We start from the raw sequence: 16,119 nt of genomic DNA on the forward strand, positions 1-16,119 counted from the left end.
CATTGGTTCCTGACCAGCTGCACCTGACCTCAGCAGGGCAGCATTGATGCAGAGGTCAGTAAGGGAAAACCTCCTGGGGGAGCATTGGACCAGGTTCAGACTCAAGCTCACCCCAAATGCTCCCAGGGGCTCTGGCGTGGCCCTAACCCCTGGAAGGGGATTGGACAAAAGCAAGGTGAGCCCCTGGATTCCTTTAATTGGAGGGCCAGGCACAGCCTATCCACATCCCCTCCACCACCATTGAACCAATGCCTAACCGCCAAACTTACAAAGTTGTGACGATTTGCTAGGTGGCAGGCTTAACTCAAGTGGCACTGGCCAAATGGGAAAATTCCTACCGTGCCCCTGTCCAAAGAACAGACGACCCACGATGGCATAGCAAGGTCATAATGAACCCTAAATATAAGGAGGGTTGGCAGGTGATGCACGAGGCGAAAAGGAGGAAGCTCAACGCAACATGCAGTGGTATAGATGGGTCCCTTGGTTAATGCATGAAATGATCCCATTGGCCAGATTTACCCCAGCAACCGAGGGACCACCAATCGGGTTGTTGTGGCTATCCAGTCGCTCCTACCCACAACAGCAGTGAGGTCAGTCTTGATGCTCTCTGGGAGGGGGACACAATTCCCCCCTTCTCTCTTTTTGACAAGCATGGCAGTGCATAGTAGGGAGAAAGGTAACAACAGTGCTGGATTTAGGTCAGTACAGCTGGTTAGGTCACCAAGCCAAGGGGGCACAAAATTGAGAAGATCCATAACTGCAAAGATCCATTTCTGGCTGCTAAATTTTGGTCTCAAACAGAGTGACCTATTAAAATATTACCAAACTCCGCCCCTAGTAACAGTTCAGGAAATGAGAAGAAGCATCAAAAGGTGCACAGGAACAAGTCGTTTTTTAAAAGCCCATTGCATTTTGAATCAAAAGAGCAGAATATATTATTGCGTGTGGAGGTCCCCAAACCACCCCTAAATAAATCACAACGTACACAGAATTAAGTTTAATGGTTTTTGGCATGAATTTGGCCACAACTTTATTAAAATCCAAAACAATGTGTGAGTGGTTGCGTAGGCATTGGTTCCCAACTGTCACCTAAGGACAGAACTGATAATAAGATAAACTTGCCTTGTCAACACGGGGAAATCCCCACAGGGAGAGACGGGGACCGGGTGTACAGAACTCTCCCCTCTCCCTTCAGGCTCCCAGAGGCTTCAATATGCCGTCCTGGCCCCTACCTCGGGGTTACGGACACAGCATAGAGCCACTGTATACCTGACCAGGATTTCCCCACCACAATAAGATAAACTTGCCTTGTCAACACGGGGAAATCCCCACAGGGAGAGACGGGGACCGGGTGTACAGAACTCTCCCCTCTCCCTTCAGGCTCCCAGAGGCTTCAATATGCCGTCCTGGCCCCTACCTAGGGGTTACGGACACAGCATAGAGCCACTGTATACCTGACCAGGATTTCCCCACCACTCAGGCATAAACTTGGGGCCAACTAATCTTTAAGACCCTTAATACAAACATCATAACCAATGCCTAACCGCCAACCTTACAAGTTGTGACTATTTGCTATGCAGTAGGCGAAAACCCAAATGGCACCAGCCAATCAGCCAGATGGGAAAAATTCCTACCGGCCCCTGAATACAGGCGACCAAGAAAAGTCATAGCAATGTCAACACAGAGGCCTAAAAAACAGGGAGGGAGGGTGGGGATCAGAAACGCAGCCAAAGAGAAGGGTCCAGAAAAAACCAACGTTAAGCTTAAATACACCCCAAGGTTTGATTCACAAAATGATACATACCAATTTGCCCAACAACAGCCCTTAACCAATCAAACGGTGGCCACTCATGCCCCCACCTTTGCCATAGGCGTGGTTTTCAGCCCCCACCGCAAATCGTGCTCTCTGTAATGGAGAACCCGTCTTACAGTCTTCTTCACTTTTCCATGAAGGGTAGCACATATATGGGTTTGGATTCCTTTGGAAGGATGCCACAGGAGATTTACGGTATGTTGTTTTGTAACATTTGAGCTTATTTATTAATATACAGGTTAAGCTTAGTTTGGGGATGGCTCAAATGCTCTAACAGACACCCAAATCCATGACTCCATGTCAGATCTCCAGAGAGAGATACGCCGCAAAATAAAAGCTCATTGTGGAGCCCCCAAAGCTCAGTGCTCTCTATCCCAAAACCACAGTCCCCCCTCCAATAAAAGGTTTGTTTTCCATTCACAACTAGCTTGCTTTCTCTCGCACTGGCTTGAGGGGGAAATAAAAATAAGTCTTCTCCAACCATCCCTTAGCCTACCTGGTCTATAGTTTTCTCTTTTAAGAAAGATTTGCTAGGTAACAGCCACTGACTATTAAGGGAATCTCCAGAAGTATTTCTGGTTACACTAACACTCTCCTGTACCTATCTTACAAAAGGATATATCCCATTAAAATTAGCACACCATTTGTCTCTTACTCAGAAGAGTGACATTCAGAAGGCGTATGAAGTGGGACAAATAATGGAGATAAATATAGAATTTAAGGCAGGTCTTTAAATAAAACAATGTTAGGAGGATGGAGTCCAATAAATCAGTTATCCATTACTAAGGGATTAGGGTCCCTGGGGCCTGGCTTGCTGCTTTCACAGCCCTGGGCTGGAATGCAGCTCTAGGCCTCAGTATGTCACTCACTGGCTAGAGAGATGATCCTAAATGAAACTTTGTGTGAGGTGAATAAGGGCACAGTCCCTTCTTCCCCTTTCCTCGCAAATATCCCACGTTTCCCTCTGAATCACCTAATTAAAAACTTCCACAGCAGTTTCTCAGTGTTGCCCCAAAGTGTTGCCTTCCAGGCACCCTGCAGGAAGCTGCATGTTACAGGGCTATCAAAAAGTAACTGTGTGTTCATTCGACCATGTATATACCTGGGCACATGATGCACACTTTGGACTTAGCAGGATTCTAGTACAGTGCAGCGATGCTTCTGAATACCAGTGGCTGGAAACCAGAGGAGGGGAGGGTGCTTTTGTACTCATGTTCTGCTGACTGGTTTACCACGGGCACCTGATTAGCACTGTGAGAACAGGATGTGAGACTAGATAGGCCCTTGCCCTGGTACAGTAGGCTATTCTTATGTTCATAGCTGCACAAATCATGTAAAAGTAAAGGTAAAGGTAAAGGACCCCTGGATGGTTAAGCCCAGTCAAAGGCAACTATGGGGTTGCAGCGCTCATCTCGCTTTCAGGCCGAGGGAGCTGTCGTTTGTCCACAAACAGCTTTCGGGTCATGACTAAACCACTTCTGGTCCAACGAGACACTGTGACGGAAACCAGAGCGCATAGAAACGCCGTTTACCTTCCCGCCGCAGCGGTACCTATTTATCTACTTGCACTAGAGTGCTTTCAAGCTGCTAGGTTGGCAGGAGCCAGGACAGAACAACGGGGGCTCACCCCATCGTAGGGATTCGAACCGCCAACCTTCTGATCAGCAAGCCCAAGAGGCTCAGTGGTTTAGGTATAAATGTGCACAGACAGAAACCCACTACAGGAGTAATAAGTAGCATTCCTGGCACAGGTGCCTAATGGCCACGGCAGGTGATGGACGGACCACAAGAATGACACAAGAGACTGGTGTTGGGTTGAATTAGGCCACAACTTTATTGATTACAGGAAAGAGTAGGTTTGGCTAGGGCACTGGGCATGTGTTCCGTATCACACAGCCCGTCTGCTACCTGATAGAAACCTGGTGGGGTTGAACTAGTACTGGGGAGTCGCCCCCAACATGGATTAGATGCCAAGACCCCACACAGGCCACCATTGAGAGAGATGTATTGGCCCATTGGTCCCCAGTGGACTCCCAGACATAGTCACGCCTCCTGGACCCTTCTAATGGGGTACCTCTGTGACTAAGCATCTAGCCCAATGCCTTATCCACCAAAGTTGTGACAGTAGCTATGAGGCAAGTGAAAATCTGCAAGCTGGCCAATTTGCTTGCAAGAGAAAATTAACCCTGAATACGGTGACCAAACAAACCACAGCAAGGTCCATAAGCAACATGCTTGCTTCTCCCCTGGGTGGGCCCCTAAAGACTGGGTGGGTGGGTGGAAAATTGCAGGAGGATCAGGGTTAGTAGCCTTCTCCTCCATGATAAAAGCCTTTACTGCATACATTATCTTTGGAGCGAAATGCAATGGTGTGGCAAACCTAATCCCCTAGGCCAAGAGGTCAGGAAAGTGTATAGATTGGCTCTACAAAATAATAGCCATACCATAACATGTGAAAAGGCTCTGTATCACCACTTTCAGGTGTACTGTACCAAACCTTCCTTCTCATTTTTTCATTTTAATACAATTTATACCACTGCCTTTCAGATCTTTACAAAAGACTTACGACATTAACATCCACATTATTAAAGCAATGCAATTTGAGCAATGAAACTTTTCTTCTTGTTATTAAAAAGCAGGATGAAATCAATCATAAGTAGGCAACCCTTTATTCATTCCAGAATGAATAAAGAACAGAAAAGAGGGGACACAGAAATGGGACACATCAGCCCATCTCAAAGGATAGGATGTTCCACTAAGGAGAAGACAATTCCCAAAACATGTAGGGCTCCATAGGGGGATCAGGAGACATTACAGATACAGTGGAACCTCAGTTTATGAACACCTCGGTTTACGAATTTTCGGGTTTACGAACGCTGCGGACCCATCTGGAACGGATTAATTCACTTTCCATTACTTTCAATGGGAAAGTTCGCTTCAGTTTATGAACGCTTCAGTTTATGAACAGACTCCCGGAACCAATTAAACCCATGCTTCGGATTAAGTACGCTTCAGGTTGAGTACTCTACGGACCCGTCTGGAATTGATTAATCCACTTTCCATTACTTTCCATGGGAAAGTTCGCTTCAGTTTATGAACGCTTCAGTTTATGAACAGACTTCCGGAACCAATTGTGTTCATAAACCGAGGTACAACTGTACAGACAACCAGCCTTCATAGTTGTTTTTTGTTGGCATTTGTCGGTCTCTAGAGACAATGGAGTGTGCCTCCAGGGGTGAAGTCAAATCGCTGGGTTAGCAGTACCAAAGTGACCACTCAGTCATCACTTAGCAAATGATTGCTTGTATATATACACACACAAACACACACAGAGACACACACACACACACTTTGTCATCATTTGTTTGCTGTTCAGTAACAATTTCATAAGCTCCCACCCCCAGTGTTCATTTTGAGGCATGGGGGAGTTTAAACAAGTGGGAAGTTTTTAATGATTAGCAATTTCAGATTGTGGGTGGAAGGGTTGCAGTAAGTACCAAGGTGGTTCAATTATTGCCTGAGATTTATTTGGATTAGACTAAAACACCGAAGGAAAGACACTTGAAAATGAGATACTGGTTATTTAAGAGTGCCATATTGAAGAGAGAAGCAGGAGGAGAGCTGGATAGAAGAAGAGGGAATAATTCAAAGGAAAGTAAAATAAATAGCTCACTGTTGTTGTTTTCAAATTGAGCTTAGCAAGTGAAAGCTGAAATAAAAGATACACGGACATTGCGCAAATGAAAGAAATAACAGACGTTTCTTGTTAAATGTGGAGATAGCTTCCATTTAATGCAGAGATTAGAAATATTAGAAACACCCACCTGCTACTTTAAGAAAATGAAAGATCTTTCTCCTTAGTATAGCTCCTCTGGTTTGAATCGACTGGATTATGAGTTGCTACGTCATAATAGCAGATTTATCAAGGTAGAATTTATTGATTATAAGGCAAGTAAGTAAGTAAGTAAGTAAGTAAATTTACACTCCCAATTATAAAATTTAAATAAAAGAATATTTGCACTATGGTATTAAAAACAAGGAAAGTTGTAGCAACTGCACAGATTAAAATAGAACCACCACCACCATCAAGCAGCAGTACAGTGGTGCCTCGCAAGACGAATTCGTTCCACAAGTCAATTCGTTTTGCGAAAAATTCGTCTTGCAAATCGCGGTTTCCCATAGGAATGCATTGAAATTTCTTTTTTTGCCCATAGGAATGCATTAATTAAATTTCAATGCATTCCTATGGGAAACCGCGATTCGCAAGACGAATTTTTCACAAAACGAACTCGTCTTGCGAGTCACCATCAGATCACCATCAGATCGCAAAAAAGCATTCGTCTTGCAGAAAATTCGTCTTGCAGGGCATTCTTCTTGCGAGGTACCACTATATCAAAAAGCATCAAACCCAATACATGTTGTTGTTGTTGTTTTTTTAAGTATTTGCTGCACTTTTCAATCAGGTCTCTCTGAAGAGGCAATTGCACAATCAGAGTGCCACAACCAACTACAGAGTGCTGTCTCCCAAACAGAACAAAAAAACTGTGACTGTGTTGGGACATGAAGCAAAGCTCCATAGGTCACCTACAGTGGGTGGGCATGTTGATATGGAGAAGGTGCTTCTTCGAATATCATGTGTGCTTAGGTCTTAAACTGCCTACCCCACTCTAGGGCAATAGCAAAAAATTGCGGGTTTACACCATTTTAAGTTGGGGGTTGTACCCATCCCACTAAAATGCTGTGTGTTTCTGGGGGGGTGGGGCGGGCAGGGGAGGATGATGATGGTAATGGTTAGATGATTCTGAGCACCAGGTTTGCTGGTAGCTATAAGCCATCTCTTCATAGGCACACCTGCTGCTTCAGGTTGCTCCACTGCTGACTGCTCTCATGCTTCAGCTCTCCTTCAAATCCTCTGCCAATTTATCCAGCAAATGCCAGGGATATTCATGAGCTGCCTTATTGTGAATCCAGGAGAAGGAGAGAGCATTAGTCCTGGGATTATGGAGAGGCAGAGTAAGGGAAGATGGTGTTCATGATCCCATAAGCTGGAGGGAGGATCCACAGCCTGGCTGCAGCTGAGGATTTCCTTGTTCTATGCCAGATGCAGTAGAGTGGAGGCAGAGGAGGCAGCCAACATAGTTGTTGGACTACAAATCCCATTGTCCCTTATGACTGGGCCTGTTGGCTGGGGTAGCTGCAAGTTGCAGTCCAACAGCATCTGGATGGCACCACATTGGCGCCAGATGGGCTAGAGCTTCTACAGCATGGGTAGGCAAACTAAGGCCTGGGAGCTGGATCCGGCCCAATCGCCTTCTAAATCCGGACCGTGGACGGTCCAGGAATCACCGTCTTTTTACATGGGTCCTTTTATTTAAAATGCATCTCTGGCTTATTTGTGGGGCATAGGAATTCATTCATCTTCTTTTTCTGAAATATAGTTTGCCCCCCCCCCCACAGGGCCTGAGCGACAGTGGACCATCCCCCTGCTGAAAAAGTTTGCTGACCCTTGTTCTACAGGTTGTCGGAGTGCATACCAATCTCTCAAGGTCCCTTGTTGAGAGCTATAGTAAGTATGCATGTTTTCAGATAGATTTCAATTTGTAGTGTAGTTGTTGTTGTTTAGTCGTTTAGTTGTATCCGACTCTTCGTGACCCCATGGACCAGAGCACACCAGGCACCCCTGTCTTCCGCTGCCTCCCGCAGTTTGGTCAAACTCATGTTCGTAGCTTTGAGAACACTGTCCAACCATCTCGTCCTCTGTCATCCCCTTCTCCTTGTGCCCTCCATCTTTCCCAACGTCAGGGTCTTTTCCAGGGAGTCTTCTCATGAGGTGGCCAAAATATTGGAGCCTCAGCTTCAGGATCTGTCCTTCCAGTGAACACTCAGGGCTGATTTCCTTAAGAATGAAAAGGTTTGATCTTCTTGCAGTCCATGGGACTCTCAAGAGTCTCCTCCATAATTCTAAAGCATCGATTCTTCGGTGATCAGCCTTCTTTATAGTCCAGCTCTCACTTCCATACATCACTACTGGGAAAACCATAGCTTTAACTATACAGACCTTTGTCGGCAAGGTGATGTCTCTGCTTTTTAAGATGCTGTCTAGGTTTGTCATTGCTTTTCTCCCAAGAAGCAGGCGTCTTTTAATTTTGTGACTGCTGTCACCATCTGCAGTGATCATGGAACCCATTTTTTCCCCTTCTATTTGCCAGGAGGTGATGGGACCAGTGGCCATGATCTTGGTTTTTTTTTTTTTTATGTTGAGCTTCAGACCATATTTTGCCCTCTCCTCTTTCACCCTCATTAAAAGGTTCTTTAAATCCTCCTCACTTTCTGCCATCAAGGTTGTGTCATCAGCATATCTGAGATTGTTGACATTTCTTCCGGCAATCTTAATTCCGGTTTGGGATTCATCTAGTCCAGCCTTTCACATGATGAATTCTGCATATAAGTTAAATAAGCAGGGAGACAATATACAGCCTTGTCGTACTCCTTGTAGTGTAGAGCTATCTTCAAAAGTAATGGGATAGTCAGAGGGCTATTCCTCTGTTCCATTTCTGTGATTTTAATATATTTATTGGCAGCACACAGCATCAGACAGCTAAGTCCACTGTCTTGTTTTTCAATATTTTATTCCATTAAAATGTGTGGTTTCTCTAGGCTTCAAAAGCATGGAGGAAATATTTGCTTATTTTAGAAATATTTATCATGGGGATAAGTTGATATGTGTTGGCTTTTTTAAAAAAAGAATTAGGCAAGCGCGATGCTCTTCTCAGTAGCGAACAGAAGTTTAAATTAATACACCATGTCATACTGTCAGCCTGGCATCTTCAAAACTATAGAGATGGGTTTTGAGAAGAGGTAAACAAAATACTTCTAGTTAGAACTGTGAAGCCTTTGCACGAGAAGCCTCTGGGGATCCCCATGGTTTTATCTTTCAGCATCACATTGACAGGTACATGCTTAAAAATCTGTTTCTCCCCAGATGAACTCCAACGTCTAGACAGGAGGTTGTATGGGTGTGCACGTTAGTATGTACATGTATTGTCTAAAAAACAAAGTAGGCTATAGTAAAATCTCAGGAGTAAAGAGCATAAACTGCAGAGATGCAGAAGTTTTGAAAGATTCCTCTTTCTGCTCACATTGGTTTGTTCTACAGGAGAAAGGGGGAGGGAAGCCCACCCTCCAACATTTCTCCAATGAAAATAGGGGTGTCCTATTCAATAATAATAGTTATACCCCGTCCATCTGACTGGGTTGCCCCAGCCACTCTGGGCAGCTTCCAACATACAGTGGTACCTCTGGATACGAACTTGATCCGTTCCAGGGTGCTCTTCTCACCCCGAAAAGTACGTATCTGGAGATGTGCGAAGCGCGCAGTACGCTATTGTGCATGCATGCGTGGCGGAACCTGGAAGAAAAAACTTCCGGGTCCGCTGCATTCTTAAACTGAAAATACGGAACCAGCAGCAAATGTAACTAGAGGTATGACTGTATATAAGAACACACACAATAAAACATTTTAAAAACTTCTTGATACTTGGCTTGGGGGTTGGATAACTCCATACCTCCAACATTTCTTCGATGAAAATGGGGACATATTAAGGAAAAGCTGAAATTTTGGGTGGTTTCTGTATATCTGGGACTGTCCCTGGAAAATAGGGACACTTGGAGGGTATGGACAACTCCACGTGCCACCACCTAAAGCCTGTTGGCCCCGTTCCAGCCTTGGCAGGAAATGGGAGACGGATGTGGTTGGTGGAAAAATAAATTTAGACCCAGCATATTTTCCCTCACTTAAGAGGGGTGTGTTGGAGCAGAGGGACTGCTTTGCAATATGTGAGGCCAAGGGGACCAAGAATTCCTCTTGGGTGGAGGAATCTACAGGGCTCAGATCCAGTGGATCCAAGGCATCAGCACACTGCCCTACTTTGGACCTGTGCTCTACTGTCAGTGGAAGAACCGGTGGTGGGAGCTTACTACCCAACTCAGCAAAGCTCAGGACCTACAACATGGTGGAGGCTCCCAACAACCAGTACTGCTTCTCTCTGCCAGCAGAGACAAACCATCCTACACAAACACACACACACACACACACACACCAGCTATTGGGGGAGTTGGAATTGAAATTGTACCTCCTGCGCTTCAAGGATGGAACCCAGCTTGAGCGTTCCCCCACAACCCATTCTCAAGGGAGGCAAGAGAAAGGATAACACAACACAGTTCCTTGAAGGCTGAGACGCCAGAATAAAAGTTGCCCAATGTTCTGCTGACAGGATAAATTATCTTGATTGTATGATTAATAGAATTTTCAAACTTCATAATGATAGCAGCAAATGCTTGCCTCACATGGTTCTATAATTATCTAGGGTGAACATTTAGAACATGTGGAGCAAGAAAAGGTTATGTCACTTTACTGAAAACATTCTGAAGCTGTTCTTAAAGTTTTGATGCATCTGAATGTGGCAAAGTATTCCCAAAGACTTCCCGAAGCTCACAGTGTTGGCCTAATAATAATTTATTTCCATACATAAAGGCTAATGGGGGGGGGGGGGTAAAATCAGAAAAATTTAATCATTTTATACCAAGATTTAGTTCCTCCTTATACGGTTCCTCGTGTACACTATCCCTACTCTTTCATATTCTGTTTCTTTCTTTAGAATTTTCCTTTGTTTCCCTCTTTTTTTAGAAATTTCAAAAGGTCTCCTCCCATTATGTCTTGACTCATCCTTCACCAAACTGAACAATACTTAGAAGAGCAAATGTTTCTGGGGAGGAGAAACCAGGAGACGTTGCTTAGTCAGTGCCATGGGGGGTAGAGACAATGTAAAAGAAGAAGAAAAAGAAAAAAAAGGAGTAGGAGGCTTTACAATCTGTCAAAGAAAAGATTACTTATTTTTCCTTGAATAGGGAGGTTTTGTTCTTCCTATGTAAAGAAAGTTCAATGTAAACTTTACCTCATCTCCTCCCTCACATGCCCTCTAAATTTGTGCAGAGGTTTTCCCCAACCCTCTGGAGCAGATTTGGGGAGGATAAGGGGCACAAATAGAGAGGGGAAGGTCTGAAAAATCTGTTGTGCAAGTGGAAACCCATATGGAACAAGTTAGTTGGATACCATCCACTGATTATTTTCAAGTAAGCTCTCATGTTCCCTCCAAAATGTTAATATTTTTGTCCCATCCCAGTTTGTCCACATTTTTCTCCCCTTTTTGCCTCCTTCCACTCCTCCCTTGGATTTGGAGGAAAATTACTCTGAAGAATCTTCTGATTGAATTATTGCAAAAAGCAATCATAATTATTCTTGAAACACATCAGGTTTTATATTGCTTCCATAGTCATTTCCACTTCTGTAGGCAATCCTTAAGTGGTGGAATTGAGAAGATGGAGGCAAATTGCAAAGGAAGGAGATGGAGAGAAAGCTTTGGCTTTGAGAAATGAATTATATTTGTGAAGGAAAGGATGTCATCGGGAAGGCCTTCAGGTGAAGAAGTGTAAAGAAAAATTAGTTAAGGCTTTATCACAGTAAATATGATGGAAACATGGTGTGCCTGTGCTTAACTTTTGTATGCCTCACTTCAGTTTAAAGAGCTTGTAAATCATTTTTTCCAAAGCTATATCAGCTGAGTGCAATATTTGCTCATCTTCTTCTGTCACGGAACTGTTACACACGCACGCACACACGAATAAAGATGGCACATCTGGGGAACTCATGGAATTTTCTTTACAGAAGAAGACAATGGATGAAATGCTAAGTCACTCCATGTCACTGTCCATATATGTTGTGTGACCTCATAGAAATGTCCCATAAAGGACACTCTCCATCTCTTAAGGCATGACATGTAGGAGTGTGCGCGCACAACTATTGTGTACACTTAGGCAGGAAGAACCAGATGCACAAATGTAAGATGGGGGGACATCTGGCAGTAGATATGAAAAGGATCTAGGGGTCTTGGAGGAGCTTAACATGAGTCAGCAGGGTGATGCAGCAGCAAAAAAGGGAAAAAGCTAATGCTATTATAGGCTGAAGCAATAGAAGTATAGTTTCTAGATCAAGGGAAGTAATAGTACCACTTTATTCTGCCTTGGTAAGACCACATCTGGAATACCGTCCCCAATTCTGGACATGACAATTTAAGAAGGATGTTGACAAGTCAGAACATGTGCAGAGGGAAACAACCAAGATGATCAAGGGTCTGGAAACCAAGCCTTATGAAGAACTGTTGAAGGAGCTGAGTATGTTTAACCTGGAAAAGAGGAGACTGATGGGTGATATGATAGCCATCTTCAAATATCTCAAGGGCTGTCACATGGAAGAGGGAACAAGCTTGTTTTCTCCTGCTCTGGAGGGTAGGACTTAAACGAATGGCTTCAAGTAAAGGAGATTCCGACCAAACATAAGGAAAAACTTTCTGACAGTAAGACCTCTTCAATAGTAGAATGGTCTCCCTCCGGAGGTTATGGACTCCTGAGGAAAACTTGAAATGGATCCTGGTTTGTTGGTGTTGGGTTTCTTATAGAAAAATGTTTGATGGTGATGTTGATGATGATGATGATAATCTTCCTCTTGGTGGAGCCCAGAGTAGGACACAACAATCTTAAAACACACACCAGAAAACATATACATGAATGTTTTAAATGCCTCATATCACACCCAATCAAAAATAATATAGCAGTCCATCATCTCAGTTTCTGGATCGTATGACATCTAAGTTCCAGTTGCCTGGGCAAATAAAAGTACACATCAATAAACAATTGACCTAGGAGTCAGCCAGAACAAAATAATTTTGTTTTGTTATCTTCTAACAACTATTTTTGATCTAGGAAGCCATCTGATCATGATTGTGTGTTGTTTTTCTGTACACAGCTGGAATGAAACTCTAGCAACCAAGCATGAAGGCTTCAGTTAGGCGCATCAGTTAGGGAGCGGTGAAAAATCCCCCCCCTTTGTTAGTTCAGTATGCATTATGTCAGTGTGCATCTAACACAGGAGTCTTACTAGTGCGCTGTGGCATATCCTTGATTTACATACAAATTTACAGGTTGAGGATAGGAAAAGATACAGTTTAACTCCAACTGATGCCCCAAGTTCTCTCCTCCCCATTAGATTTCTAGGTGGACACAGCCTGTTCCCCAAATGCTGTTAGCTTCCAGAATCAGTCTCTATTTCTGATTATGTGTATATCCAAACTTCTACATGCATAGACACCTAAATGACATCACCTCCAGCCCAGAGACCAGGGAAGAAGACAGGCTTACTTTAGAAGGCTGTCACCTTCTTGAGGTGCCTTCAGCTATTTTATTTCTTTGACAACATATTGCGCCAGCTTGCATTACAAAGGGGCTTCTGAACATACCTGGCCAGGCATATTTATGTAATACCACCCTTTTTTGACCATTTTAGCAGTCCTTTTCATTTCCAGATTATAGCACAGGAAGGGACTCCAAGATGGTCTTCAGCCCAGCCCAATCACATAATAACATAAACTTGCAAGCTTTTCTAATGTCAATTGTACTTTTCTGATGTTAATTTGAGGATCAATCGAAAAAGCCAGTATAAAGATTGGAAATTAACTGGAAAATAATACTGCATAGTAGAAAACAAACAAGTCATAGGATTCAGTCTTTAGATTAACAAGCAGTAAAATATTTTGCAGCCAGTCTTCTCAATGATGCTACAAAATGCCTGGCATGCCAGCTCTCAGGTTCTGATCACTTAATCATTTTCTGAATTCCAAGCATATAGTTTATATTCAAGGATATAGAATGGCCCCAATTTTGAAAGTTTCAAGCTATTTATTTATTTAGATAAAGGTACAAAGCCTTGAAATATTCAGAGAGCAAAAGCAGTGTTGAGAAACAGGGTGAAATATACCCAAAAGTCAATTCTTGGAAAACAGTTCTAAAAACAACAACATGATGTTAAAGAGGGTCCATCAGATGTTTCAAGAGTTAGAAACAGCAGTGGTCCCCCCTTTAAGTAAAGACATTCAAACTGGCCAAGCATAACAACTAAGGGTGTGAGCTGAGATGCTCTCAGTTCAAATCTCACCTCAATTGCAAAGATTACAAGCCCTAGCTAGATGCAGCATTGGTTTTAGTTTAAATTTCCAAACTTTGACCTCTCCCTTCTTCTCCCAGTGTATCATAATTAAGTCCATAAACTGAAGAAACACATACTTTAAGGAATCTGAATCTACTGTCAATCCATTTCAGCAGGTAGTCACATGTTCCAAAATTATGGGAGGAAATCCCTTCGTAAACTTCTGCCATAATTTTATAGGCCTCTATCCAACTTCTCTTATTTAAATAAAACATTCAACCACATATGCTTTGGCACAATACACCCATTTTATTTGATTTTGTTAGCAAACACTGAAAAAGATGACTGTATAGCCGCCGGACTTCAGATACAGAATTTGAAAGTATAATTGAAAGTATACATGGAAGTATATTTGAAAGTACCATGCATGGAAAGGGTGTATACTTTTGTGTGGCCCTCAATCTGTTTTCCTGTGTCTGGATAAATAATGTACTCTATATGTGAGGAATAAAGTTTCAACAGTTCCTGTCAACATAAACAACCCTATTTTCTGCTAACCAGCACTGCTCGGTTCATTCCTTAAAAATTCTGTTCATCCAAACTAACCTTCCACAATGCCTTCTTGCCCTTGAGCTGTCTGTTGAGTATTGTCTGTTTGAGAAGGCTCAAAAAAAGCCCCAAAGTACCAGAGATGGAGTTGAAAGGCTTGTTTTTCATCAATGCAGGTTGATTGCTAGGGACTAGCCATGCTAAAATTACTGACCTTTGTAACGATACACAGCTCCTTCCACATTAACCCAGCCAATTTTAATACATAAATAAATAAAGCAAAGCTTTTTGAATTGGATGCAAAGGAAGCAATTCTGTTCACAGTTAATGCACACTCCATGCATGATTACCTCTTGTTTTATTTTTATTATACTCTTTTGGTTCCTGTAAAGCAGAATAATGTCAAAATGACAAGTCAAGAGCACTGCCATCTCTTGACTATTAACCTGTAAGGATAACATGGGGTGTGGTGGTCACTACTAATGACGGGCTAATAATGTCTGTAAGAGCACCTTCTAGTATGATCATCAATTTTAATTTGAAGGCTCCTGGAGGAGGCTTTAAAATATCTCTTTGCGCCTTAATTGATCAGAACCACTGAGCAATCAATTCTTCCAATGTGAGCTCAGAGAGAGCAGTCCAGAAAAGTTTCTGATAACTAGGATTGGAAAGGAATCTGGCAGTATCTTCACAACTTTCTTAGTGGCACAGTAAACAGCAGAACCATATATGTTATGCAACAAGCTTGTGTTCCTATACTGAATAGGCATGGATTCTCTTATTTTTGGAGGGACCCATAATTTCTATATCAATGTGAAACTATAATGGTATAGATAAGAGGATTGGGAGGGGGGGGCGGAGGAGATAAGGTGGTGTTCTATTGTCAACATAAGTTGAAGGACCAGAAAGAGTCTGTATCTGTACTGGAATTGAAATTGTTCTTATATATGAAGTGGCTTCCCTTGTTTTTATTGTTAAGTTGTTTCAAGACATAGGGAGATTAAGAAAAGAATAGCAGAACATATTAAGAAACCTGTTAAAGTGGATGAAACTGGATATGGTGGAAATATAAAATGCAATTTTTTTTTAATCTTGATTGTAAACATTGAGGGTGGGTGAGCAGAAAGTCATTAGTATTGTAGGACTGGATATAATTGCTGAGTGACAAAATGCAGCTTTTAAGCTCAAAGTAAAATAAAATTTTAAAGACATAAAAGATGCATTGTATGAAACAGTTCATTAAACAAACAAACAAACAAACGAATGAATGAATGAATGAATGAATAGGGAATGACTGTAGAAAAAGAGATATTTTCAGCTGAGGCGCCTCATCTTGGTAAGACTTAACTAGAACCAAGTTTGGTTTCTCTCATCTATGCTGAACTGTAAATGGCAATACATTGTGGATCATGCTTAATGATGGAAGTGCTGGCTCACTTCCTTGCATCTAAATGGAACATCTGGTTTTCTTAAAACTTGAAAGAGCCAATTAGAAGCACGGTTAGAACAAGGTAAGTGACATTTCCAATGGTGAGAGAGAAGGAGAATCGAGGACATGTAGTTTTTGAGAGACAAAGAGAAGTGTGCATCCTCTTGTGATATGCTCACTCCAGAACTGGAGGGAGAGGAGAGTATCCTTGTTACAAGTGTGTATATGGCCTAGAGAAATCATACTGACTAGTTGCTTTGCTCCCTCCCAGAAAAATGGGACAACTTTGCA

General features: G+C 42.7%; 1 long non-coding RNA gene across 4 annotated transcripts in view; it reads right to left on the minus strand.

Annotated features, from left to right (window-relative positions):
* The window catches only part of LOC118090440 (uncharacterized), a 285,250-nt gene that overhangs the window by 170,948 nt on the left and 98,183 nt on the right, over positions 1 to 16,119 (minus strand). The window lies entirely within an intron of this gene.

This window comes from Zootoca vivipara, chromosome 8, assembly GCF_963506605.1.
Source record: "Zootoca vivipara chromosome 8, rZooViv1.1, whole genome shotgun sequence".
Taxonomy (NCBI): Eukaryota; Metazoa; Chordata; class Lepidosauria; order Squamata; family Lacertidae; genus Zootoca; species Zootoca vivipara.